This window comes from Elephas maximus, chromosome 17 (genome assembly GCF_024166365.1).
Source record: "Elephas maximus indicus isolate mEleMax1 chromosome 17, mEleMax1 primary haplotype, whole genome shotgun sequence".
In the NCBI taxonomy this organism is placed as follows: domain Eukaryota; kingdom Metazoa; phylum Chordata; class Mammalia; order Proboscidea; family Elephantidae; genus Elephas; species Elephas maximus.
The window spans coordinates 68,999,384-69,026,805 of record NC_064835.1 but is presented as its reverse complement, the minus strand read 5'-3'; the positions used below and the strand labels follow the sequence as shown (position 1 = coordinate 69,026,805).

At 38.2% G+C, this 27,422-nt stretch overlaps 1 long non-coding RNA gene across 1 annotated transcript; it reads left to right on the top strand.

Annotated features, from left to right (window-relative positions):
- Positions 1 to 38: 38 nt before the first annotated feature.
- On the top strand, positions 39 to 27,422 carry LOC126060729 (uncharacterized). The gene is made up of 4 exons (XR_007513642.1): positions 39 to 173; positions 20,109 to 20,176; positions 21,388 to 21,442; positions 27,398 to 27,422. It is a non-coding gene; the product is annotated as an uncharacterized LOC126060729 (long non-coding RNA).

Below are 27,422 nucleotides of genomic sequence, written 5' to 3'. Positions count from 1 at the left end.
CACTATCTTTTTTCCAGCACAAATAGAAAAATGAATTACCAGTACTCTCTCATCTTCCAAGTCTTTGGTGAGGACACAAATTGCCGTGAAATGATCACCATCTGGGTCAACTGGAAGACAAAAGAGGAGCGAGGAGCTAGTGCTAAGGATCTTGGTAATTCAAATGCTGAATGGTAGGCTCCTGAAGTATGAGTATTGTATGTCGCACAAAAGTGGCTCTGGATTCAGAATAACTAAGAAAAAAAAAGTGACCTTTGAGTTGACTATGACCCTAACTAATGGTGACCTCAACTCATGGTGAACCCATGTGTGTCAGAGTAGAACTGTGCTCCATATGACTGATTTTTTGGAAGTAGGTTGCCAGGCCTTTCTTCCAAAGTGCCTCTGGGTGGACTTGAACCTCCAATATTTCAGTTAGCAGCCGAGTGTGTTAACTATTTGCACCACGCAGGGATTCAGGGTATTGACATTTAAATTCTGGCTCTACCACTTATTCATAAGTCATGTAACTTGGGGAAGTTACTTACACTTGATGAGCCTTTATTCTCTTCATCTGTAAGGCAGAGATAATAATATCTTGTTGCTGAGTGCCATCAAGTGGATCCTGACACACAATAACCTCATGTGACAGAGTAGAACAGTCCCATAGGGTTTTCTAGGCTGTAGTCTTTACATAAGTAGATCACCAGGTCTTTTCTCCCAAGGAGCCCCTAAGTACCACAATTTTCTCCCATGTACAAGAAAAAAACCTGGGTGGCATTTTTAACTCATATACCCATTCTCTCCACCACTGATTTGTCAGTTTGTCATACTGTGGTGGTTTGTGTGTTGCTGTGATGCTGGAAGCTATGCCACCAGTATTTCAAATACCAGCAGGGTCACCCATGGCGGACAGGTTCCAGCAGGGCTTCCAGACTAAGATAGACTGGGAAGAATGACCTGGTGACCTACATCAGAAGAAAACTGGCCGGTGAAAAACTTATGGATAGCAGCGGAACATTGTCTGATAAAGTGCCAGAAGATGAGCTCCTCAGGTTGGAAGGCAATCGAAATACAACTGGGGAAGAGCTGCCTTCTCAAAAGAGAGTTGACCTTAATGATGTGGATGGAGTAAAGCTTTCGGGACCTTCATTTACTGATGTGACACAACTGAAAATGGGAAAAGCAGCTGCAAACATCCATTAATAATCAGAACGTGGAATGTATGAAGTATGAATCTAAGAAAATTGGAAGTTGTCAAAAATGAAATGGAACTCATAAGATTGATATCCTAGGCATTAGTGAGCTGAAATGGACTGGCATTGGCCATTTTAAATTGGACAATCATACAGTCTACTATTCCAGGAATGACAAATTGAAGAGGAATGGCATTGAATTCAGCATCAGAAACAACATTTCAAACAAGATCTATCCTGAAGTACAACATTGTCAGTGATAGGATAGTATCTATATGCCTACAAGGAAGACCAGTAAATATGACTGTTATTCAAATTTATATACCAATCACTAGAGCCAATCATGAGGAAATTGATGATTTTTATCAACTTCTGTAGTCTGAAATTGACCAAACATGCAATCAAGATGCATTGACAATTACTGGTGATTGTAATGTGAAAGCTGTAAAAAAAAGAAAGATCAGTAGTTGGAAAATATGGCCTTGGTGATAGAAATAACACTGGGGATCTCGTGATAGAATTTTGTAAGACCAATGACTTATTCATTGGAAATTCTGTTTTCCAATAACATAAACAGCAACTGTACATGTGGACCTCACTGGATGGACTACATCAAATCGACTACATCTGTGGAAGGACACAATGGAGAAGCTCAATATCATCAATCAGGACAAGGCCAGGGGCCAAGTGCAGTATAGGCCATTAATTGCTCATATGAAAGTTCAAGTTGAAGCTGAAGAAAATTAAAACAAGTCCACGAAAGCTGAAATATGACCTTGACTATATCCTACCTGAATTTAGACTCCATCTCAAGAATAAATTTGATGCATTGAACACTAAAGACTGAAAACCAGACAAGTTGTGGGATGACAACAAGGACATCATACATGAAGAAAGCAAAAGGTCATTAAAAAGACAGGAAAGAAATAAAAGATCAAAATGAATGTCAGAAGAGACTCTAAAACTTACTTTTGAAAGTAGTGTAGCTAAAGCAAATAGAAGAAATGATGAAGTAAAAGAGCAGAGCAGAAGATTTTAAAAGGCCGCTCCAAAAAATAAAGTATTGTAATGAAATGTGCAAAGACTTGGAGTTAAAAAAACAAAAGGGAGGAACACACTCGGCGTTTCTAAAGCTGAAAGAACTGAACTGAAGAAAAAATTCAAGACTTGAATTGCAATATTGAAGGGTTCTGTGGGCCAAAAATTGAACGCAGGAAGCATCAAAAAAAAAGATGGAACAAATACACAGAGTTACCGTACCAAAAAAGAATTGGTCTATGTACAACCATTTCAGGAGGTGGCATATGATCAAGGACCTATGGTACTGAAGAAAGAAATCTAACCTGCACTGAAGGCACTGGCAGAAAACAAGCCTCCAGGAATTGATGGAATACCAGTTGAGATGTTTCAACAATCGGATGCAGCAATAGAAGTGCTCACTTGTCTATGCCAAGAAATTTGGAAGACAGTTACTGGTAACCGACTGGAATGGATTTATATATGTACGCATTCCATGGAAAGGTGATCCAACAGAATGCAGATATTATCAAGTAAAATCTTGCTGAAGATAATTCAAAAATGGTTGCAGCAGTACATCGAAACGGAACTGCCAGAAATTCAAGCCGGGTTCAGAAGAGGATGTAGAATAAAGGATATCATTGCTGATGTCAGATGGATCTTGGTTGAAAGCAGAAAATTCCAGGAAGATTTTTACCTATGTTTTATTGACTATGCAAAGGCATTCCACTGTGTGGATCATAACAAATTCTGGATAACATTTCGAAGAATGAGAATTTTAGAACACTTAATTGTGCTCATGAGGAAACTGTACACAGACCAAAAGGCAATTGTTTTAACAGAATGAGTGGATACTGGGTGGTTTAAAATCAGGAAGGGTGTACATCAGGTTTGTATCCTTTCACCATACTTATCCAAACTGTATGTTGAGCAAATAATCTGAGAAGCTGGGCTATATGAAGTAGAACCCAGCATCAGGATTGGAGGAAGACTCATTAACAGTCTGCAATAAGCAGATGACACAATCTTGCTTTCAGAAAATAAAGACTTGAAGCACTTACTGATGAAGATCAGAGACTATAGTCTTCAGTATGGATTACACCTCAATATAAGGAAAACAAAAACCCTCACAAGTGGACCAATAAGCAACATCATGATAAATGGAGAAAATATTGACGTTGTCAAAGATTTCATTTTACTTAGACCCACAATCAACTCCCATGGAAACAGTGGTCAAGAAATCAAATGATACATTGCTTTGGGCAAATTTGCTGCCAAAGATCTCTTCAAAGTGTTAAAAACAAAGATGTCACCTTAAGACTAAGGTTCCTGATCAAGCCTGATAAAGCCATTGTATTTTCAATCACCTCATATGCATAGGAAAGCTGGAAAATGAATAAGGAAGATTGAAGAATTGATGGCTTTGAATTATGCTGTTGGTGAAGAATATTGAATATACCATGGACTGCCAGAAGAAAGAACAAATCTTTCTTGGAAGAAGTACAGCCAGAATGTTCCTTAGAAGTGAGGATGGTGAGACTTCACCTTACATACTTCAGACATTTTATCAGGGAGAACCATTCCCTGAAGAAGTACATCATGCTTAGTAAAGTGGAGGGCCAGTGAAAAGAGGAAGACCTTCAATGAGATAGCTTGAAACAATTGCTGCAACAATGGGCTCAAATATAGTAATGACTGTGAGGATGATGCATGACCCGGCGGTATTTTGTCCTGTTGTACATAGGGTCTCTATGAGCCGGCACTGACTGGATGGCGTGTAACAACAGCCCTTTCTCTCACCACCACGTTACATCTGTAAGAAAACCTCATCCTTCTGACTTTTGAAAGAAGCCCTGTGTCCTTGCCCTTCTCACTACCCCCACTGCCATTGAGAACCCAGCCCCATTGTCTCTCTCCTGCAAGACTGTGTCAGCCTCCTGACCAGCCCCCTGCTCCCCTGTTCATCTCGTCCATTCCCACACTGTAGCCAGAGTGGGTTTGTGAAACTACAAAGCCTATCAGCAGGGACACTTATAAATGTCTGTCTGTTTTTTATGTTTGTTCTTAGAATACATTTAAGCTTGGTTCCATGGTCTACCGAGCTTGCCTTAATTTGACTCCCATTGCTCTTCCTGGCTTCATCTTCTTTGTCTTTCCTTCTTGCTCATAAACTTTAGCCATAATGACCATACGTCCGTTCTTTGACTCCATCAAGCCCTTTCTCCAGGCACTTGCTCTTCTCTGACCCTGTGGTGTTCTTTCTTCCTTTCTCTGAATGGTTAGTTCATTTTTGTTTAGGCCTCAGTAAAAACATTGCCTTCCAGAGAAGTCTTCTCTAATTCTCCTATCCCATGTGGCCTCCCCAGTAAACGGTTATCTCATCACCATATGGCTGATTTCCTTCATAGCATGCATCACAATCTGGAATTACAACCTTTATTTATTTGTTGTCTTATTTATTCCTTGGATCTCCCAATAGAGTGTCAGCATCCTGATGGCAGAGATGACTCCTGTTTATTGCTGTATCTCTAGTGCTTGGCACTTGTAGGTTGCCCATAAGCATATGTTAAAATATTAAATAAGTAAATGAGTTGTGTTCCTAGGGGTGAAGTGCACGTTCATACAGATGCACTGGAATACGTGTGTGTGTGTGAGAGAGAGTGTACGTGTGTGTGTGAGAGTGTGCCTGAGTGTGTGGGTGTGAGGGTTTATTATTGTGTATGAACGTATGCCTGAGAGTGTATGAGTATGAGTACGCAGATGTGTGTGAGTGTGTGCATGTGAGTATGTGTGTGAGAGAGGCCGGGGTGTGCTCCTGCCTGTGAATGTGTGTGAGAGTAGATGAATGTGAGTGTGTGAATTTGCGTATTTGAAGAACACTAGAGAAACTTTATTACTCTGATTTAGAATTTAATCGAATGCTTTAATTATATATTTAATAACAGTTTTTAATCAAATACTTTAATTAAATAATAGTCCCACAATGACAAATTGTAACGTTATAACAAAGGAATATTTTACAGTCCTCTGTTTTAAGACATTGACCTCAGGAAGCTAATCACTGGGATGGGAGGTACTGAGCAAGAACTTGTGGAATTTTTGTTAAATCCAGCGGGAACTCTATCCTGCCTCTATTTCTTTTCTAAGTAGACAACATTGGGAACTGCAGGGGTCTGCTGGGTAAGTGCATACGCTTCCGGCCTAACGTCCATAGAGTTCCTGCTCCCTGGCATGTTCCTGCCCCGGCTCTTTCCCTGACAGAGGTCAACATGTCTCTCAGGTCTCAACTCAAATATCAATTCCTCAGGCACTCATCCCCCAAACCACTCCCTTAGCCCCCAAATTTGTTTTTTGAAGGATATTCTCTTTTATTTACAAGTATTTTAATTGATAAAGCCTTTTTGGTTTTTTTAAAAATAGTACGGTCCCAGATTAGTTTTGATCCCCTCATTATTTGTTCCCACTGCAGCCTTTATTCTCCTTGGGAGCACTCACACAATGAAGCACACTTGTGATACTTAGGGGTTTCTTGTCCTCCTTTTTCCCTAAGCTAGGGAGTTCCAAGACTTCACCATTCCTGTTCATTGCCATATCCCCAGCATCTACCATAACAACTAGCATAATGTACTTGCTCAGTAGATGCTTGTGGAGTAAATAAAAAGGAAAGTGATTAAAATATTCACCACATATGTACATCTAAGAAGTAACGACATTCCAAATAACGGCTTCCCAAGGGCCGGTCCTGTTTGTAGTTTTACATAAATGCTCAATTCACAGATGTCAGTTAATTGAACTTTGAACTCACACTACCCTAGGTCTAGAAAAACGGCATCAAACACAGAGCTTTGTACGGTGCATTCATCATTTTTGGAAGCTACCTTCATTTAACTTATACAACAAAGACATTCATTTCATAGGTGTTTTATGCGGGATGTTGGAGAAATTTTAGTAAGATAATGTTGATATTCTTCCCACAAAGGAGCGAAAGTTTACAGGGAACACTGTAGATGTAGAAGTAGAAACCAGACAATACAAAATGTTGCAGTGGAACCGTACAAAAGTGTTATCTTGGTCTGAGGGAGGTAGGGGTCTCTGGTAAGGAAGAGCTTTCAGCCAAACTGATATTTGATGTGGGTTTGACTGAAGAATGAGAAAGAATTCTCCCAAGGAGGGAGGAAAGGCCATTCTCGAGCACTTCCCTCGTCATGAAACATTCAAAGGCACACTTCGATTTGGCAGAGTATGCCAAGCACAGAAATCATGAGCGGTCTGAAGGGGCTACAACATGTGTGGCTGTTGAGAAGCAGAGGGGTGAGGACAGCACATTCAGTATGATGGCTCAAGGACTAGGTTCTAAAGTCAGATCACCTCATTGAAATCCAAGTTTTGCCACTTATTAGCTGTTTGACCTTGGGAAATTTACATGGCCTCTCTGATGCTCAGTTTCCTACTCTGTAAAATGGGGTTTCTAGGTGGGGCCAAGATGGTGGAGTAGTCAGATGCTTCCGTTAGTCCCTCTTACAACAAAGACCTGAAAAAAAAAAAGAATTGATCATATATATGACAAGCCAGGGGCCCTGAACATCAAAGGCAAAGTTATGAAATCAGACTGAGCAGAAGGGGAAGGAAGAGATGGTTCAGAAGCAGCGAGGAGTTGCCAGACCTGACTCAGCGGGAACTGGCACCTTGTAGGCCCAATCCCCTGGCGCAACCGTGACAGGGCTGGCAGTAGCATTCAGGATGCTTTTCCACAGCTAGAGAGAGTGAGCATTACAGAATCTACTCTTGCCTTCGGAATCAGCAAAGATAAGTACTGAAGTCTAATTTATCTTACGGACCAAAAAGTACCCCTTATGAAAGAACTCTCTCCCATTTATCTGACCCCTTCTCCCTCTGCTCCTCTCTGTCACTGTCTCTTTATTGGTGCATTTAGTCCATTTACATTCAGCTTAGTTATTGATAGGTATGAGTTTAGTGCTGTCATTTTGATGTCCTTTTTGTGTGTGTGTGTGTTGTTGACAGTTTTTGTTCCAGTTAATTTTCTGTGGTGTGTCGTTTTTCTGTATTTTCTTTCATCTTTTTCATTGCTGTTGATTTTGTATTTGCTGAGTCTTTATGTTTTTCTTATTTTTCATTTTGATGTGTAGGATTGTTAGATTCCATTGTGGTTGCCTTAATATTTACCCCTATTTTTGTAAGTTTAAACCAATCTTTTATTTCTTTATATCACCTTGACTTCCTCTCCATATGAAAGATCTATGACTACGTTTTTCAGTCCCTCTTTTTTGTGTTAATGTTGTCATCTTTTACATATTGACATCTCTGTTTCCCTATTTTCAGTGTTTTAGCTTTGATTTGTTTTTGTGAATTCCCTGTCTGGGTTCATATCTGGTTGCTCTGCCCTGTGTTCTAATCTTGAGTTGTTATCTGTCGTTATTGATTTTCTAACCAGAAGTCTACCTTTAATATTTCTCATAATTTTGGTTTGGTTTTCGCCATCATATTTGAGAGACAGTTTTGCTGGATATATAATTCTTGGCTGGCAATTTTTTTTCCTTCAAGGCTTTATATATGTCATCCCATTGCCTTCTTACCTGCGTAGTTTCTGCTGAGTAGTCCAAGTTTAGTCTTACTGACTCTCCTTTGTAGGTGACTTTTCATTTATCCCTAGACACTCTTAACATTCTCTATCTTTGGTTTTGGCAAGTTTGATCATAATATGTCTTGATGACTTTCTTTTGGGATCTACCTTGTGTAGGGTTCGATGATTTTCTTGTATAGATATCTCCTCATCTTTCACGATATCAGAGAAGTTTTCACCAACAAATTTTCAACAATTCTCTCTGTATTTTCTGTTTTTCTCTGTTCTAGTACTCCAATCACTCATAGGTTATTCCTCTTGATAGAGTTCCGCATAATTCTTAGGGTTTCTTCATTTTTCAAAAAATTCTTTTATCCAATTTTCCCTCAAATACATTGATGCCAAGTGCTTTTTCTTCAATCTCACTGACTTCCATTGCCTTGATTCTTCTCCTATGACTTTCTATTGAGTTGTCTAGTTCTGAAATTTTATTGTTAATCTTCTGGATTTCTGTCTACTGTCTTTCTATAGATTCTTGCAGCCTGTCAAATTTGTCATTGTGCTCTTCTATAATCTTCTTAAGTTCCTCTATTGCTTTGTCTGCAAGTTCCTTGGCTTGTTCTGCATTTTGTCTGATCTCCTTCCTGATCTCTTGAAGAGTTCTCTATATTAACCTTTTGTATTCTACCTCCAGTAATTTCAAGAAATTGTCTTTCTCTGGAATATTTCTTGATTTTTTGTTTTGGGAGCTTGCTGAAGCCATAATGGTCTGCCTCTCTATGTGATTTGATATTGACTGTTGTTTCCAAGCAATCAATAAATTATTATATTTATTTTATGTTTGCTTCCTGTGTCCTAGCTTCTTGTTTTGTTTTGTTTTGATATGCCCAAATAGACTGCTTATATGAGTTAGTTTGATTATTGGTGCCTTTGAAGCTCTAATGTCCTGTCACCAGGTGGTTAGATTTGTTACTAGATACGTGAGCCCAGGAGTCGGTTTGCTTTCCTTGTATGGATTCAGCTCAGGTATCCAGGTAGTGGTCACCAAGCATGTGTGCAAGCTCTCCCCTAGAGTCCTAGATGGGCAGAGGTGGTTGGAGTAAGCACAGGTATCTGGCTGCAATAGGGGTCACGTGCTGAGCAAGATGGGGCTGATGGCTGCCCCTGAGTTTCTGGGAGGAAAGTGTGTCCCTGTTCCCTAGAGTGCATAGGTGGGTGGGATTTGCATCCAGACTATGGGCACCCAATGCTGTTGGCTGTAAGGACTGGGGGGTATCACTTATTTTTGGACCCCTGTCACAAGTGGCTAGGTGGCATGGGTGGAGCCACCAGTCCTCAGGCCTCTGATATGGGTAGGTGAGGACCCTGCTTAATGGGCAGAGAGGTGTCAAATATCATGAATCTGCCACTCCACTATATAGCTGATACAGTGAAGTTAGGCTTCAGGTATAAACCCTGTTGTACTGTGCTAATGAGGGCCTATGCTGTTGAAATGGGCCCACACAGGTCTATGCAGAGGTGAAAGACATTCAAAGTCTGTGGACTCCTTATGCCTGTGCCAAAGGAGCTGTTCCTGCCCTGAGTTCCCTGCTTAGGGGAGCTGACAGATTATTTTTTCCTGTTTGTTTATTTGTTCCCTCTCCAAGACCAGGAGAATGGCTCAGGGCTCATGAGGGGTCTACTTCTGGCCCAGGAGGAGTGGCTATCACTGAGGCAGGCCTGGACCTGCTGCAGGGTGGGGAGGGAGCAGGTAAATGGGAGAGAAGCTCTTCCCAAATGGGGTGTTTTTTGATCTGCACAGCAGGCTAGACACAGGTACTTACCGTTTGCTGACTGAGCACTGCTTTTTACCAGTTCTGGAGGCCCAGGTAGACTCTCCACCACTCAGTCTCTCCTGATGTGGAAAATGCATCCTGAGTACCACTGCTTGCCTCACCACTGTGCCTGCTGATTTGGCCTGCAGGGTGCCAGTTCCCTCTGGGTCAGGTCCGGCAAATCCTAACTGCATCTGAACCATCTCTTCCTCCCCCTGCCACTCAGTCCCATTCCTCAACTTTGCCTTTGATGTTCAGGGCTCCTAGATTGTCATATATAATTGATTCACTTGTTTTTTCCAGCCTTTGTTGTAAGAGGGACCACTGGAAGTGTCTAACTACTCCACCATCTTGACCCCACCTCTAATATGACCATTTTTCAAACTTACACACCAACCACTAAGCCCAGAGATGAAGAAATTGAAGATTTTTACCAACTTCTGCAGTCTGAAATAGATCAAATATGCAATTAAGATGTATTAATAATTATTGGTGATTGGAATTCGAAAGTTGGAAACAAAGAAGAAGGACTGGTAGTTGGAAGATATGGCCTTGGTGATAGAAATGATGCTGGAGATTGCGTGAGAGAATGTTGCAAGACCAATGATTTATTCATTGCAAATACTTTTTTTCAACAACATAAATGGTGACTGTACACATGGACCTCATCAGATGGAATACACAGGAATAAAACAGACTACCTCTGTGGAATAAGACAGTGGAGAAACTCAATATCATCAGTCAGAACAAGGCCGGGGCAGACTGTGGAATAGACCATCAATTGCTCTTATGTAAGTTCAGTAAGTTCAAGTTAAAGCTGAAGAAAATTAGAGCAAGTTCACCAGAACCAAAATACAACCTTGAATATATTCCACCTGAACATAGAAACCATCTCAAGAATAGATTTGATGCATTGAACAGTAATGATCAAAGACCAGACAAGTCGTGGAATGATATCAAGGACATCATATATGAAGAAAGCAAGAGGTCGTTAAAAAGGCAAGAAAGAAAGAAAAGACCAAAATGGATGTCAGAAGAGACACTGAAACTTTCTCTTGAACATAGAAGTAGCTAAAGAGAAAGGAAGAAATGATGAAATAAAAGAGCTGAACAGATTTCAAAGGGCAGCTTGAGAAGACAAAGTATTATAATGAAATGTGAAAAGATCTGGCGATAGTAAACCAAAAGGGAAGAACACACTCAGCATCTCTCAAGCTGAAAGACCCGAAGAAAAAATTCAAGCCTCCAATTGCAATATTGAAGGATCCTATAGGGAAAATATTGAATGACACAGGAAACGTCACAAGAAGTGGAAGGAATACACAGAATCATTGTACCAAAAAGAATTGGTTGACATTCAATCGTTCCAGGTGGTAGCATATGATCAAGAACCAATGTTAATGAAGGAAGAAGTCCAAGCTGCACCGAAGGCATTGGTTAAAAACAAGGCTCCAGGAACTGACAGAATTGACAAAACAATTGAGAGGTTTCAACAAATGGATGCAGTGCTAGGGGTGCTCATTCATCTATGCCAAGCTACTTGGCCAACTGGCTGGAAGAAATACACTTTTGTGTCCATTCCAAAGAAAGGTGATCCACATAAATTATCGAACAATATTATTAATATCACAAGTAAGTAAAATCTTGCTGAAGACAATTCAAAAATGGTTGCAGTACTCCATTGACAGGGAACAAAAAATTCAAGCCAGATTCAGAAAAGGATGTGGAATGGGGGTATCATTGCTGATGTCAGATGGATCCTGGATGAAAGCATAGAATACCGTAAAGATATTTACCTGTGTTTCATTGGCTATGCAAAGGCATTTGACTGTGTGGGTCATAACATATTCTGGATAACACTGGGAAGAATGGAGATTCCAGAAAACTGAACTTGTGCCCATAAGGAACCTGTTCATAGACCAAGAGGCAGTTGTTTGAATAGAATAACTGGATACTTATGGTTTAAAGTCAGGAACTGTGTGTGTCAGATTTGTACCCTTTCACATATTTATTCAATCCATATGCTGAGCAAATAATCTAAGATGTTGGACCATATGAGGAAGAACAAAACATCAGCATTGGAGGAAGATTCATTAACAACCTGAGATATGCAGATGACACAACTCTACTTGCTAAAAATGAAGAGGATTTGATGCACTTACTGATGAAGACCAAAGGCTACAGCCTTCAGTATGGATTGCACCTCAACGTAAAAAAAAAAAGCAAAAATCGTCAGACTGAGTCGATAAGCAATACCATGATAAAAAAACAGAGAAAATATTGAAGTTGTCAAGGATTTCATTTTACTTGGATCCACAGGCAACTCCCATGGAAGCAGCATTCAAGAAATCAAACAAGGTATTGCATTGGGCAAATCTGCTGCAAAAGATCTCTTTAAAGTGTTAAAAAGCAAAGATGTTACTTTGAGGACTAAGGTGGGCCTGAGCCAAGCCATGGTATTTTCAGTCACCTCATATGCATGCAAAAACTGGGCAATGAATAAGGAAGACAGAAGAAGAATTGATGCCTTTGATTTATGGTGTTGGGGAAGAATATTGATTATACCATGGACTTCCAAAAGAATGAACAAATGTGTTTTGGACGAAGGACAGCCAGAATGTTCCTTAGAAGCAAGGATGGTGAGACTTTGTCTTATACACTTTGGACATGTTATCAGAAGGGACATCCCAGGAGAAGGACATTATGCTTGGTAGAGGGTCAGTGAAAACGAGGAAGACCCTCAAGAGATGGATTGATACAGTGTTTGCAACAATGGGCTCACGCATAACAATTGTGAGGATGGCTCAGGACCAGGCAGTGTTTTTGTTCTCTTGTCCTTAGGGTTACTATGAGTCAGAACTGACTCCATGGCATTTAACAACAACAGCCTAGCTTGATGAATTGCTTTTGTATTCTGATGAAAATGAAGGTTAGGGATGGAAGTTTAGGAAGCTTCTTTCATGAAAAATCTTATGAGTTGCCAGGCCCAGGCAGTTGCTGTGTCAGGGCCCTGTTGACACAAGTTGGGCAGAAAGCCATCACCATCCACAGTTCCACCATGGAACACTATGTACGTACCATACTTGTAGGGATCATGACAGTCACCAGCAAATAGCACTGATGTCTGATGGATCAGCTTTCTCATCAGGGCACCCAATAGAAACCATGAGTAGGTATCCTTCCAGTGGCCAGAACACAGTGGATTTCTACATGGAGTCTGGAATGAAAAATCTTAACCAGAGTGCACACACAGTAACTGAGAAAACTCTGAGGAGAGAGTTATGGGGGAGCGGGGAGAGGTAAGAGCTGTTTTTAGTTGGGCATTTGTTTTTTAAATCTAAATACAAAATCTTTTATATCTTGTTTTCTCTGGTTATGAAAGCAACACATGTCCACAGTAAAAATACAACAAATAAGAAACAACAACAACAAAAATAGCCATAACAACAGAAAGAAATATTTGTAAAATTTACCTGTGATTTTAATGCCTAAGAAACAGGTGGAAACCGTGGTGGCGTAGTGGTTAAGTGCTACAGCTGCTAACCAAAAGGGTGGACAGTTTGAATCCACCAGGCGCTCCTTGGAAACTCTATGGGGCATTTTTACTCTGTCCTGTAGAGTCACTATGAGTCGGAATCGACTCGACAGTAACTGGTTTTAAGAAACAAGTACTTTGAGCTGGTTGCTTTTCTATGAGAGATTTTTTTTTTTTAACCAAAAAGATCATACTATATATTTTTCTATGACTTGCTTTTTTTTTTTTTCTTAACAATCTGTCATGGCTATCTTTTTATGACATAATATATAGATCTAGTTCATTTTTGTTCTTAAAAATGCTTTTATATGTGTATTTTAAATAGGTGATGTGTGGGAATTACACAGAAATTTAGTAAGTATGAAAGGAAACTTTTAAGTTTCTCTCCTACTCTTCTCCCCAAGCTGCCTAGTGTCCTTTTCCTTATAGCTACCACTCTTATCTAATTACTGTGTAATCATCACAGCACAATCATATACATTTAAAAGTGTATGCGTGCAACTCTTTCTATATATAAATATTCTATTCAATTCATATTATATACATTATGAAATGCTTATTTATTATTTCTTACACTAGTGTTAGGATACTGTACACACTGCTTGGTAAATCTCTTACATTCCATAATATATCTTTAAAATAGATCTGTATAGTGACAGTGTCTAGTTGTTTTTAATATTTTAATGGCTACATAGTTGCAGAGATTTTTGGTTGCCTTCAGTAACACTTCCCTGATTTTTAAATTGGTATGTGGCTGCCCAGTATAAAAACTACATTCCCTGACCTCGCCTGCAATTAGATGTGGCCAAGTGACTCAGTTCTGCTCAAGGAGATGTAAACTGAAGTGTGAGGTGGTAGCTTCCAAAAGCCTTGCTTAAAATATCTGGCACACATCCTTTGCCCCTTCTTCTTTGTTCCTCCTTCATCTTGCTGCCTGAAATACAAATGCAATGACTAGAGCTGTGGGGGCCTTTTTGGACCTTGTCAATAGAGCTCCAACCTAGAGATGGTATTGAGCTGGAAGGGACTTGCAACCCTGAGAACTTTTTGGAATACAGCTGTCCTGTGAGAAAGGAATAAACTCTCTTGTTTAAATCATGGTTATTTTGGGATTTCTTTTTACTCATAGCTGAACCTATTCTTAGTTGATATGCTATTCAATGGACGCAGGATTTTTTTTTTTTTTAACTCGTCTCTTGTTGATGGGCATTCAGGTTATCCACAGTCTTTAGCTATTACCAGCAGTAAGCAATGCACAGACATTACTTTGCAAAGCAGAAAGTATAGCTATAGAAAAAAATCATAAAAGAGGAATTGTTGGGTCAAAAACTATGCATTTTTTAAATTGTGATGGATGTTGTCAAATTACTTGCTACTGAATTTAGACCCTGTTACATTCCAACCAGTAATGTATGGGTGTGCCCATTTCCTCATTCTTGCCTCACAATATTTTAACAAATTCTGAGGTCTTTGTGAGTACAGCAGGTAAAAATGATATATTGTTGTAGTTTTAATTTGTATTCATATTATTTTAAGTGAGAGAATGCCTTTTTGGATGTCTTTAAGAGCCGCTTCTGTGAAATGTATTTACACCTTTGTGAATATTTCCACCAAATCGTCCTTTCCTTATTTTTTTTCTATTAAAGAAATTAGCTATTTGTCTGTGACATGAATTGCAAACTTTTTCCCAAGTTTTTATTTGTATTTAGATTTGTTCACAGTGGCCTTTGTTCTGTAGAACATTTTATTTCTTTTGTAGTTAAACATCTCAGTCTCTTAGTTTTTAACTTTTTGAGTTATAACTTATTTAAACTCTCCTTCCCTGAAATTATAATTTCCCTAAATTTTACCATAGAAAATTTGTTCTATGTCCTTTATTTAATTTTTGATCAACCTAAGATTATTTTAAAGAAATATTTGACACAGTGATATAAATGTATTGTTTACCAAATAGATATCATTATCAATCACAACACTATTTATTGAGTAAGTGATCTTTTCAACACTGATTGGAAATATGACTTTCATCAAATATTAAATTTTCATGGTATTTGGGTCTATTTCTGGATTTCTATTGTGTTCTCTTGATATACCTAACTATACACATTCTGTATTGCATATTTTTAATTATTAGATTTATATCATGACATAATAGTATTAGTTCTATAACATGATTTAATTCTGGCTCTCTTCACACCTCAGTACTCTTTTGTTCAGCATTTTTATGACAATTCTTGCTAGTTCGTTTTTTTTTCTATACCAATTCTTGGGTGGGTATACCAATTCTAGAAATAGGTTTCTAGCTCCAAAATATCCAAGTAAGTATTTTAGTTGGCATCACATTAAATTTATAGATTAACTTAGGAAGAATTAACTTTATAAAAGAATCCTTATAAATGTTGAGGCTTCTCATCAGCATATGGTGTAGTTGTCTAGTTTTTTCAAGTTATCTTTTGTGTCCCTCAGAAGCTTTAGTATTATAGATTTTTAGTTAAGTTTGTTCTGTGTATTTTATCAATTCTTGTTTTTGGTTTATTTAGCGGGGACTTTGCTATGAGTTGGAATCAACTCATGGCAATGGATTTTGGTTTGGTTTACTTCCATTGTATCTTCTAACATATTTGTATAAATGAAGCTATTGAGTTCCATATATTAATTGTTTATACAGCCACCTTTCTGAATTCCTTTATTATTTGTAATAGTTTTCATTTGAATTTTGGGAAGTTTTTCAAATCAGTAATTATAATATATGTAAGTGACAATAATTTTTATTCCATTTGGGGCAGGTAGCCTTCTAAAACGGCCTTGAATGATCCCCTTTGCCCTTGTATTCATGTTTTTGTGTAACCTCTTCCCCCTGAGCGTGGGCTACAGCTAGTGACTTGCTTATAATGAATAGAAATAGGCAAAGATGATGGGATGGTACTTTCAAGATTAGGTTACAAAACACTGAGACTTTGGTCTTGCTGGCACTCACTTGCTCTCTCTCTCACTTTTTCACTTTAATGAAGCCACACGCCATTTTGTGAGCTGCCTTATGGAGAAGCCTGTGTGGCAAAAATTGAGGCAACCTCTGGAAAACAGCCTATAAAGACCTGAATCCTGACAATACCACTCAATTTGTTGGAAACAAATCCTGTTTAGTTGAATTTCAAGATTCCTGTAGTCTCATCTGACACCTTGACTGTAGCCTTGCATAAGACCTTGAGCCCTGCCTAGACTCCTGACTCACAGAAACTGTGAGAACATCAATACTCTTTCTTTAAGCCATTAAATTTTGAAGTAATTTGTTAAACAGTAATAGATAACTAATACATTCTTCTTTCCAATTTTTATATCTGTTTGGTATTTGTTTATTCATTCTAATGGCCATGCCTATTGCTTCTCAAACAATGGAAACAATAGTGATAAGAATATATTGTATTTCTGCATTTTTTCATACTTTTATTAGCTATGTTTTTTTTTAATTTTTATAAAGTATTACTAGATACAAACATGTTTTCATATATCAAATGTAAGTTCAACAGCTAGACAGAAAAAAATATATATATAAATATATATCTCACTCCACTATCTCTGTTTCCATAGTCACATTGACTAGTTCTTTTTGAGGAGACGTTATTCAGTCTACCATAAGCATTTATAGATACGATTATATGATCTTTCACATGTTAATCTAGAAAATTATGATACCCAATTTCCTAGTGTTGAACCACCCTTGCATTCCTGGAAATAACTCTACATATTCATCACATTATTCTTTTGAAGGCTTTATACTATTCCGTTTTATAGCTCTACCATACTTTGTTTAACCAAACTTCATTGATAAACATTAAGATAATTTCCGATCTTTGTGTATTACTTCATTATTATAAAATTCCTATACACACTATCTGTGTGTACGTCTCCAATTCTTTCATTAAATGATATTCTTAGGTGTGGAATTTTTGAGGCAAAATGTATACATTTAAAATATTTATGTATCTTGTCAAATTGCAGGATCTGTTGTTCTAGAACTGTTGTTCCAATTTAAAATCTCACCTCTCATATATGAGAGTTCTCCATCCCTCCACAACCTGCTTATTTCGGAGGATTAACAATTTATTTTTATGGTAGCCAAAACATACTATCTTATTGTTTCCTTTTCACTTGATTTCATTATTAGAAGCTGAGCGTACATTTTATCACATCCATTTTCTACTGTAATTATCAATCTTTTCTGAGTTTGTAAGAACTATATATTAAGGTAGTGACCGTTTATATTAAGATAGTAGCATTTTTTATGTAGGTTTAAACATTATTTTAGTATTTCATCATTTCTCTCTCACCTCAGCTCTTTTAAAATTGCCTTTGCTTGTACAGAAGTTTTAAAATTTTTGAAAATAGATCCTGCATGCCTCTCATTAAGGTTTCTGGATTTAATATTGTTCTAAGATGATCCTTCTTAACTCCAAGAATATTGACTGTTACTATTAATGTGATCTCATTTGGAATCATAGAATGATGAGGCTTAAGAGCATTTAGGTTTCACTTAATTATATTTTTGACATAAATTCTGGGCTCCTCTGAGAGAGCTCTTCAATCAGATCTGAACCTGCCTCATGAATGACTAGGTTTGAGCCAGGCATTTCAGCAGGTGTGTGCAGACGTATCCTGAAGAGATGTGCTGATTGACCTCTGACATTAAATGCACATAGACATTTGCTATTGTTCAACTGTATTCTGGATCTATAAATATGAGCACTGTTTTCCTTTTTTTATTGTACTTTACAGAACAAACTAGTTTCTCATTAAACAGCACACATACTGTTTTATGACATTGGTTAGCAAACCCACAACATATCAACAGTTTCCCTTCTCAACCTTGGGTTCCCTATTACCAGCTTTCCTGTCCCCTCCTGCCTTCTAGTTCTTGGCCCTGAGCTGGTGAGCCCCTTTAGTCTCATTTTGTTTTATGGGCCTGTCCAGTCTTTGGCTGAAGGCTGAATCTCAGGAATGACTTCATTACTGAGCTGAAAGGGTGTCCAGGGACCATACTCTCAGAGTTTCTCCAGACTCTCTCAGGCCAGCAAGTCTAGTCTTTCTTTTTGAGTTAGAATTTTGTTCTACGTTTTTCGATATGAGTACTTTTATTCCCTCTCTTTTCCTTCTCTAGAAGGAGAAGCCACTATGATCCAGACACAAGCAAACTGAATGAGAGAGGGAGCAGACACTTGAGGGATCTCACATGGCTTTAATCTCCAAGGTAGTTTTGATACTGATGATTCTAAGAGCCATAAACTGTGACGTGTAACAGCTGAAACATAGTATCTGAACAACAGTTATAGAGAACTATTTAAGTTTTGTCATTTCAAGTAATATTTTAATTCCAAGACTAAAGAAAGAAAAAAAAAAATGAAAACTTGCCCAATACTAAAACTTAGTGATAAAGCCAACTTAGAGCTTGAATTCACATACCAGTTCCAGACAGTGTGGGAGCATATTTTCTTCTCCTCAAGTAAAGTCAGCAGAAGTCCAGATAAAGTAAACTTTTGAAAGATGTGCCTTCATAATAGTTTATTTTTCTCTTTCTGAATTCTTAATCAGGTCCATATTTGGCCTGTTTGCCTTCATCTTAATCACTTCTCAGAACCATTTCTTTCCAACATTAACTAATATCGGGAAATGGATGCGAGGTATCAATTAAATTGTGCTCCTGCATGTCTCATGGGGACTTTTATGCTTCCCTTTTTATTTGTTATGAATGCAGATCCCTTCAGGGTTTCTACTGTGCAACATCTGTCATCTTTGCTTACCTCAGTGAGGTCATCCCAGGCACACCTAGTTTTCTCTGTAAGTAATTTCCTTGAGTCACTGCATAACTTTATCTACCTTCTGCCATAAACTTATTTTCTTGAATATCCTTATTTGCAGTAAGTCAACCAGAATTGAGTACGGCATGGCTTTTCCCTTCAATGGTGCTGAAATAATTTCTTCTGACTCATTCTCTGTGCACTGAGTGGTGAGAGAGGCTGCTGGGATTGTCTGCTTGTTTAAGCACTTGTACGTTAGATTATTTAACTACATGGCTAATTGTACCTCAGTGAGAGTTCTGCTCTCTGTTAAACCTTGTTATCACGGAGTGCTATTCACCAAATACATCTTTCTCTTAATCTAAGTGTTTCAAGTCAAATATTTACCTTATTTCCTTGATTTTAAGATGCACTGCCCCTTCCCCCCCCCACACAGACACATTTTCACATTTGTCAAATCAGAATGTCTTAGAGTCATCGTGCACATTTAATGGAGTGTCCCTCCCCTACATACAAAATAAGACAGTTACTGAATTTCGCCTTTAGCTTACAGTGAATGGCTTCTTAGAATCCTAGTGATGTAGTGAGTCAATGGTACGTTCAACTTTGTTATGTGTTTGAGATACTAGTGAATTACTGTAAATCTTCTCTTTTGACTTAACTCCTCGTATGTCAAGGTTATTTTGGAAAAGAAGTACTTTTGGCTGTCATGGGTATAGGCCTGAGCTTTCGTAATCTGTACTGTTGGCTTTGTTTTGTCTGTGTCGTTTCCTGCTACTGAATAATTATTAGAAATGAACTAATCCTGCAGCCCTCTGCTTCACATATACTGTCAGCTCCTTTCCACTCACACACACACACACACACACATGCTGTCTCTTTCACTTCCGGCCGTTTGTTTTATTTTTCTTAAATTCTTTGCCGAGTCTCTGAGTGAGCCTTGTAGGTTGCACTGTATCAAAAGCTTTGTTAAGGTCAAGGGTGGGTTATATAGAAACATTATTTTCCCTGTCTTGCTCTTCCTCATAAATCTTCATGGAATTTTAACTGCTGAATCCCATTAACTCTGAAAAGAGAAAGTGGGTAAAATGCCAGGTTGGAACACTAAGGCTTCACGTTTGTTCAGCTTTCAAAAACCTACAGGAGGCTTTATTCACTATGATCTTTTAATTTCTTTTTTTTTTTTTATCAAAGTGTGCTGGATGCAAACTTATTTTCCGAAACCAAATGGAAGTTTCGTGGATACACGGATGGGAAAGTCTGTGAGTGATTTTGCTTAAGATCTAAATAATTACTAGCAAATTCATTTCCATACATATACATCATTAGATATGTAAGTATGGATTACATAAGGTTCATCTCTATGCTATATACATGTATATAAACACATGTAAACTTAGGTATGTTTATAAACATACATAATCCATTCAGTGGGTGTAATAGAAAGTGGATTCAATGCTAGCTCCACCACTTTCTTACAGTATGAAATTAAGCCATTGCAATATTCTGACCCTCCATTTTCATATTTATAAAAGGAAATAAAACAATAATGCCTGTCTCACATATCACAGAAGGCTATGCAGAGAATTATTTAAAAAAGGCTTTTAAACTACAAAATGTTTTATAAATATTGACAGTGTTTGACAGGATTTATACAAACACCCCTTTTCCTACTCAAGAAAAAAATACGGTTTTATTCAAAGAGTATATTTTGCCCACAATTAGGCATCTATTTTCTGTTTTACATCCAATATATAACGCAAAAGAGTTGAAACTTTCTGTTTCAAAAATCAGCAAATTATTTTTAGATATATTTTATATAAATACAAAATACATATGCATAATCTATTGTTTTTATTTATTGTATTGCATATACTTGCATATGATAAGTATACAATATACATTTATAACAGATGCAAGTTTATTTTCGATGCTCTAGTCTGCAATATCAGAAGAAAAGGCAAAATCTAGTTTTAAAAGTTTCGTTTATTTGCCAGCTACTTAGGTTTAACATGCTCCAAATGGAATCTGTTCAAATAGTGGCATGCGTTATAAGCAAATAAAGCAAACGAAATAAGAGAAATCCCATGCAAATATCTGTAGAAAGCTAAATTGAATAATAGATAACTGCGAAGACCTATTACAGGATCGCAAAAGTAATCTAAAGTCAAATGTGGTCTCTGAAGCTTCGTTACTCTATAGTTTCTGGGCACCAAGGTCACCCTAGCAATGTTCCGGGAGAAGGCCCTGGGTATCACTGAATCAGATATTTAGAACCAACCCCGATAATCCTACACTTGCTGAGACTTGAATTTATATTCTTTTTGTTATGGTCTCTAAATGTGAAGAAGGTTTCATAGCAGCCAGTCTTCAGTGACTGATCCTCAAAATAACGAGGTAGAGTCAATTGGGAAGAACACTTCATCCAGGAGGCTCCAGTCTCATGTTAAAAATACATTGTTTTCTCTTGTAGGTAAAAAGCCTCCCACTCTGTATCAGCTGCTCTTAAGTGGAATCAATCTATAGGGGTAAGCAACACCCAATAAAGCCTGATGAGGTTGACTTTTCCCAAGGAAGTATTAGGAAGTTAACTACTGAATCACCTTTTTTCCCACCCCACGCTCATAGACATGCGTGTTCCCACCTCCTAAAGTTAACGCTTTCCCCTTAGGTTATTGTTGTTAGCTGCCATCAAGTTGGCTTCTGACTCATGGCTACCTCTTGCACAATGGAATGAAATGCTGTTTGGTCCTGCGCCTTCCCCATGATCAGTTGTAGATCAGACCATTGTGATCCATAGGGTTTTCGCTGGCTGATTTTCAGATTTCCAGGCTTCTCTTCCTAGTCAGTCTTAGTCTGAAAGCTCCAGTGACAACTGTACAGAATCATGGCAACACACAAGCCTGCACTTACACACGGCTGGAGGCTGCGCATGAAGTGCAGTGGCTGGAAGTCAAACCCTGGCCTCCCTCATGGAATTCAATCACCAAACTGCCAAAGCCTCTCCTCCCTAATAAATTGTTATTGTCATTAATAGGTGCCATAATGTCAGTTTTGACTCATAGTGACCCTATGTACAACAGGACAAAACACTGCTCAGTCTTGCACCATCCTCACAATCGTTGCAGCCACTGTATCAATCCATCTCATTGAGGGTCTTCCTCTTTGATGTCCTTTGATGTCTTTGATGTCCTTCTCCAGAGACTAGTCCCTCCCGATAACGTGTCCAAAGTAAGTGGGACAAAAGTCTTGCCATCTTTGCTTCTAAGGAGCGTTATGGCTGTATCCTTTCAAGACAGATTTGTTTGTTCTTCTGGTAGTCTGTGGTATATTCAATATTCTTTGCCAACACCATAATTCAAATTTCTTTTCAAACCAACTGCTTCACTTCTTAATTGATAAAACAATGACCAAAAAAAACCCAAGAACAACAAAGAGATCTCTCACAAATATCTCAATTTAGCATAGTTTAGGGTGTGAGGAAAAGAATGCCTTTCCATTTCATCTTGGATGATTTGGCTGAGTTATCTGGAGCAAGGTCTCTGATGCCTATGTAAAGGCTGCTTACTTCCTGTCTTTAAAATATTGACTGTACAGGATACAGTGGTAGTCCCTCTTCTCTTTCTGCACTCATGCTTTGGGTGAGCTCTCCTTTTATGTAGCTTTAAATGCTATCTATATGCTGACAATGCTCAAGTTGACACATTCAGTCAAGACTTCTGAGTTTTAGAATCAAATATGCAACTAAACCAGTGACATCTCCATTTGTACATCTCAAACTTGTCAAGTTCCATACAGGACTCTTTATTATACTACCATTCCAAAACTTAACCGCATCCTCCCAGTATTTCCACCTCGGGAAGCATCATAATGGTCTACTCAGTCACTCAAGACAGGAATCTAGTATCAACTTTTATTCTTCCCTTTAACTTATCTCCCCAGTTCCACTCATTAACCTTTTAGACTTTATCTCCAAAACATTTCTCAAAACCATCCACGTCTTTCTATCTCCATCTCTCTAATTCTAGGACAAGGCACAAGCATTCAGCCCATATGTATGGTCAGTCACAGTTACACAGTATAAGACGGTAGAATTGAATCTAGAATTACATCATCACACACACTTATTTAACTGAATTCAAGTTAAGACAAAGCAAACATCAAACACATATATATAAACATAGATATATTTAAAACTTCCTATGATATATATACATATATACGTGTGTGTGTCTATGTGTGCATGTATGTGTGAGATGGCAAGTTTGAATGGGTGGCACAAACAGTTTGCACTGGGCTATTAACTGAAAGCTTGGTGGTTCCTATCCACCCAGTAGTTCTGTGGAAAAAAGGCCTGGCGATGTGCTTCCATAAAGATTACAGCCAAGAAAATCTCAATGGAGCAGTTTTACTCTGTAACACATGGGGTAGCCACTAGTTGGAATCAACACTATGGTAACGGGCTAGTTCTGTATTTAGCTTAAACCCAAACCCAAACCAAACCCATTGCCGTTGAGTCCATTCCTATTCATAGCAATCCTGTAGGACAGACCAGACCTGCCTCATAGGGTTTCCAAGGAGTGGCCAGTGGATTTGAACTGCTGACTTTTTGGTAACAGCTGAACTCTTAACCACTACGCCACCAGGTCTCCCAATATTTAGCTTACAGAACACTAGTTTATCTATGAGAGTTGAGAAATCCCCACATATGGTGAGCTGCAAAACAAAAATAAGCAAATTTTAGGTTGTGAAAAATCCAGAAGAGTCCAGTCATCTTTGGACATGCTATCAGGAGGGACTAGTCTCTGGAGGAGGGCATCGAAGACATCAAAGGACATCAAAGAGGAAGACCTTCTATTTCTGTGATGTTGTGATTTCTATGTGTTCTAAGACGAAGTCGTTGACTCTGGCCCATTCTTACTTAGGACTAGTTTATGAAATGACTGTATTCCGTTTTTTACAGTATAAATAGAGACTTTTTATGAACATGAATACCTATTATTTTAATAATAAATCGTGGTGCTAAAAATTGGCATTTCCATTTATAAATAAGATCATGGCTGCTGACTGCCTTCAGAGAAGAACAAAAGGAGTTAGCAGCTCATTCCAAGAGTCCACTGAAATCAGTTAGGAAGTTAAATCCGTGCATAAAATAGTGTTTAATAAAAACAATGCTTTAAAGGGAAGATTGTCTCAATCTAAATTGAATGAATACAGAAGGTGACTTGAGGATCTTGGATTACTGCTGTGAGGCTCTAAGCCACCAGACTCAGGCATTGCTCATAGTTCAACAGTAACTGGAATATTAATAGGATGTGCCATTCTGATTGTATAGAATATGCGTCAGAGTTTTCTACCTAACCCTTAAAGAGAGCAGAGAATAATCTGATTGTTACATTTCTCAGCTGAAGAGCCCTATTTCAGAATGTTTACTTGCAGACTCTATTTGAGGACATATTCAAAATAAAATCAATGCATTTATAACCTAATTAGCTGGTCTGTATTGATTCAAGTCCCAGATATTAAGTTTGTGTAGCATTACTGTTTTCACTAACTACCTGTAAGTATATCCTGGGTGGCATATTGCATTAACGCACTGGTCTTTCCCCCCAAGGGAATTGAAGGAGCAACTGCTGTTAAGTCATAACTGAAGTACTGACATTTCCCAGTTTTCTCCTAGTCAATACACGTTAATAAAACTTCATGTTTTTATTTATCACTTAATCTCAGCCAATTCTTGGGCTCTCTACATAGCACTGGGTTAGAAATGGCCCTTGTGCGCTGGGTTGAGTATCTAAAAGTAAAGGGAGCCTTGGCCTTCCAATAGTTGGCTGCCTCTGTTCTAGAATATTCAAAAGCAGTCAGGAGTTCACCTGTTCTCATGCCCGGATGGAGAAAAAGCACGTGGCCTTTCAACACTGGCTGCCACAAATTTACCCACAACTGGTCAAATAAAAAAAAGAAATCAGGCCACATGTTAGTTCAGCATTCCCCTGACTTAAGAAATACTTGAGTCTGTGTTCTGTGTTCAGGACTGGTCATTCTTCTCTAGTTAGGTCAAGTGAATTGGTGAACTTTGCTCTCAAAACATGCAAATATTCCTTAAACTGTGGGGGAAATGGTAAAGCTCAACTCTAGGGGCACTGACATCAACAGTGGCTTAAAAGATGTCAGTGCTTTCAGACTTGTAGCTCTGGCTCGCTGGGCTTGCTTAGGGTGTCATTGATTCCCTCATTCCATAGAGGTAGAGAGAGAGGGCAGGGGAGATAGTTTTAATTAATCTTAAAAATCTCTGCAATTTAAGAATTGTAGGCCTGGAACAGTTCCTGTACTAACACGATTAGCAAATATTGACTTTTGAATACAATAATAATGTGTCATCTGAAACCCTTGATAAGTAACTTAAGTTCTTCCTTAGCTTGCCTTTTATTAAATTAGATGAGGTATGGTTGAGGCACATTACACACAGTCATTGACATGAAAAATCAGACCTAACGGTTTTACCATTGATTTTAAGAGAGCTAAAAGTCACAAAGAAAACATTGTATACCTCAGTTCTGCAACCTTTGGCTGTAAGCTGTCTCTTTTCTCTAGATGATTTTTTTTTTTTTAAAAGGGTGTCATAATTTTCCTGGTACAATTGTGGTAAACATTCACAATTTGTGACTTTTTGACAGCTGTAATCAATCATCAGATTATATATGATGACCATATAATTTTAGTTTTATGGAAGGTTAACTTATACAGATTATGAGCTTTTGATGTTAAAATATGGAATAAAGAGCCATGTCACACTGATGTGCCTGTGAATGCAGCAAGGATAATCTACCCAGCTCCCGTCATAAGGTTTAACTTAAAACTGTGTACAACGTGTCAGCTAAGAAAAGAGTTAAAAGATGTGATACCAGTCAGCTGCGACCTGACAAATCTTACTGTATTGATTAGTTTTCAAAGGCTGTACGGCATGTGGACTCTACTTACAACAGAATTGGGATGAAGAGAGAAAGCCTCCAAAAGCCATCAAAGCAAATGGTCTGTGAATGTTGCTTCAGAGCTCGTCATTAGTTGCTGGGGTATTTGACCACCAAGCTTGTAGAGAGGTTTTTCTGGAAGGGAAGGTGTGACAAAATGCACTTCTTGGCAAGAAGACCTGTCCTAAAAGAGCAGGGCATATTAATACTTGCTTGATACATAAAATTAATTAGAGAATTAACATCCTTTATGAAATTTTGCCTGACTTTTTATCCTTTCCTTAAAAAAAAAAAAAATAGGAAGAGACCCCAGGCTTTTTCTGTTCTGTAATGAAATTGCAAATTGACTTGTGTTCAAATGGTGCTTAAGGAAAATGAACAATTAAAAATGTATTGCTAATGATGAGCTGTATCAGTCGATCTCTTTAAGGATTAATTAGTTTCAGAAATGATCTTTCTTGTACAACACACCAAGGGGACTAGAGCCATTGTGGGTGGACAAAAAGTTGTTAAAAGAATAGGTTTTTAACTTGTGAACATACAGGTACGTATGCTGATATCTGAATACATACATGTACTGCAAGAATACAGATAAACATTCAAGCAAGCATCTTTACTATTTGAACCATAAAAATTTCCTTGGAGATATTTATTCCATCTCAGCTAGGATGACTCGACTCTTGCTGATTAGTGATCCATTAGTTAGCTTGAAGGCACCAACAGATTTTACTGAGCATAACTTATCATTAAAGCAGAGAAACGCTTTAGGTATTTAAATAATGTATGCAGGTAAATTCACTCTTATTTTTTTAATTACCCACCTGTACCAACCTTATAAGAATCTTTGTCCCCTATCAAAAGTTTCTCTCTGAGGGAATTTTCAAAGTTAACTAAAGAAGAAAAACTCTCCTCCCTGGTTGCTGCTATCATTTCTGCATTTCAACCCATCCCTTCATGAAATATCTGATGTGTTTGAGGTTAGGTTTTCAGTGCTTCGAAACCCTGAAATTATCTCCACATTTGCCATTATGGGTTGAGGGTTTATCTTGCAAATACGACCCCTCTGTCATTTTCTTTAGCAAAGATTTGAGATACAAAATCAAAAACCAAACTCGTTGCCAACCAGTCGATTTCTACTCATGGCAACCCCATGTGTGCTGAGTAGAACTGCTTCATAGGGTTTTCCAGGCTGTGACCTTTCAGAAGCAGATTGCCAGGCCTTTCTTCTGAGGTACCTCTAGGTGGATTTGAACCTCCCACCTTTTGGTGAGTGATCAAGAACCCAGCCACTTATACTAGGGATAAATTGGAGTCCCTAGGGCCCACTGCAACCCTGCAGAAAAAAAAAAAAGGTCATTGTTTTCTTCTTCTAGACTTACTGTTCTTGTTGAAATAATGTTTTAGGAAACGTCGTATCTTCTGACTGCCAGCACCTTGCTGAGTCAGCCTAAAAGGGCATTTAGCACTGAGGCATTTGGTAACTACTGATTTAGTGTTCTCTCCTCCCTGCAGGGCATTCTGGAAGGCAAATAATAAG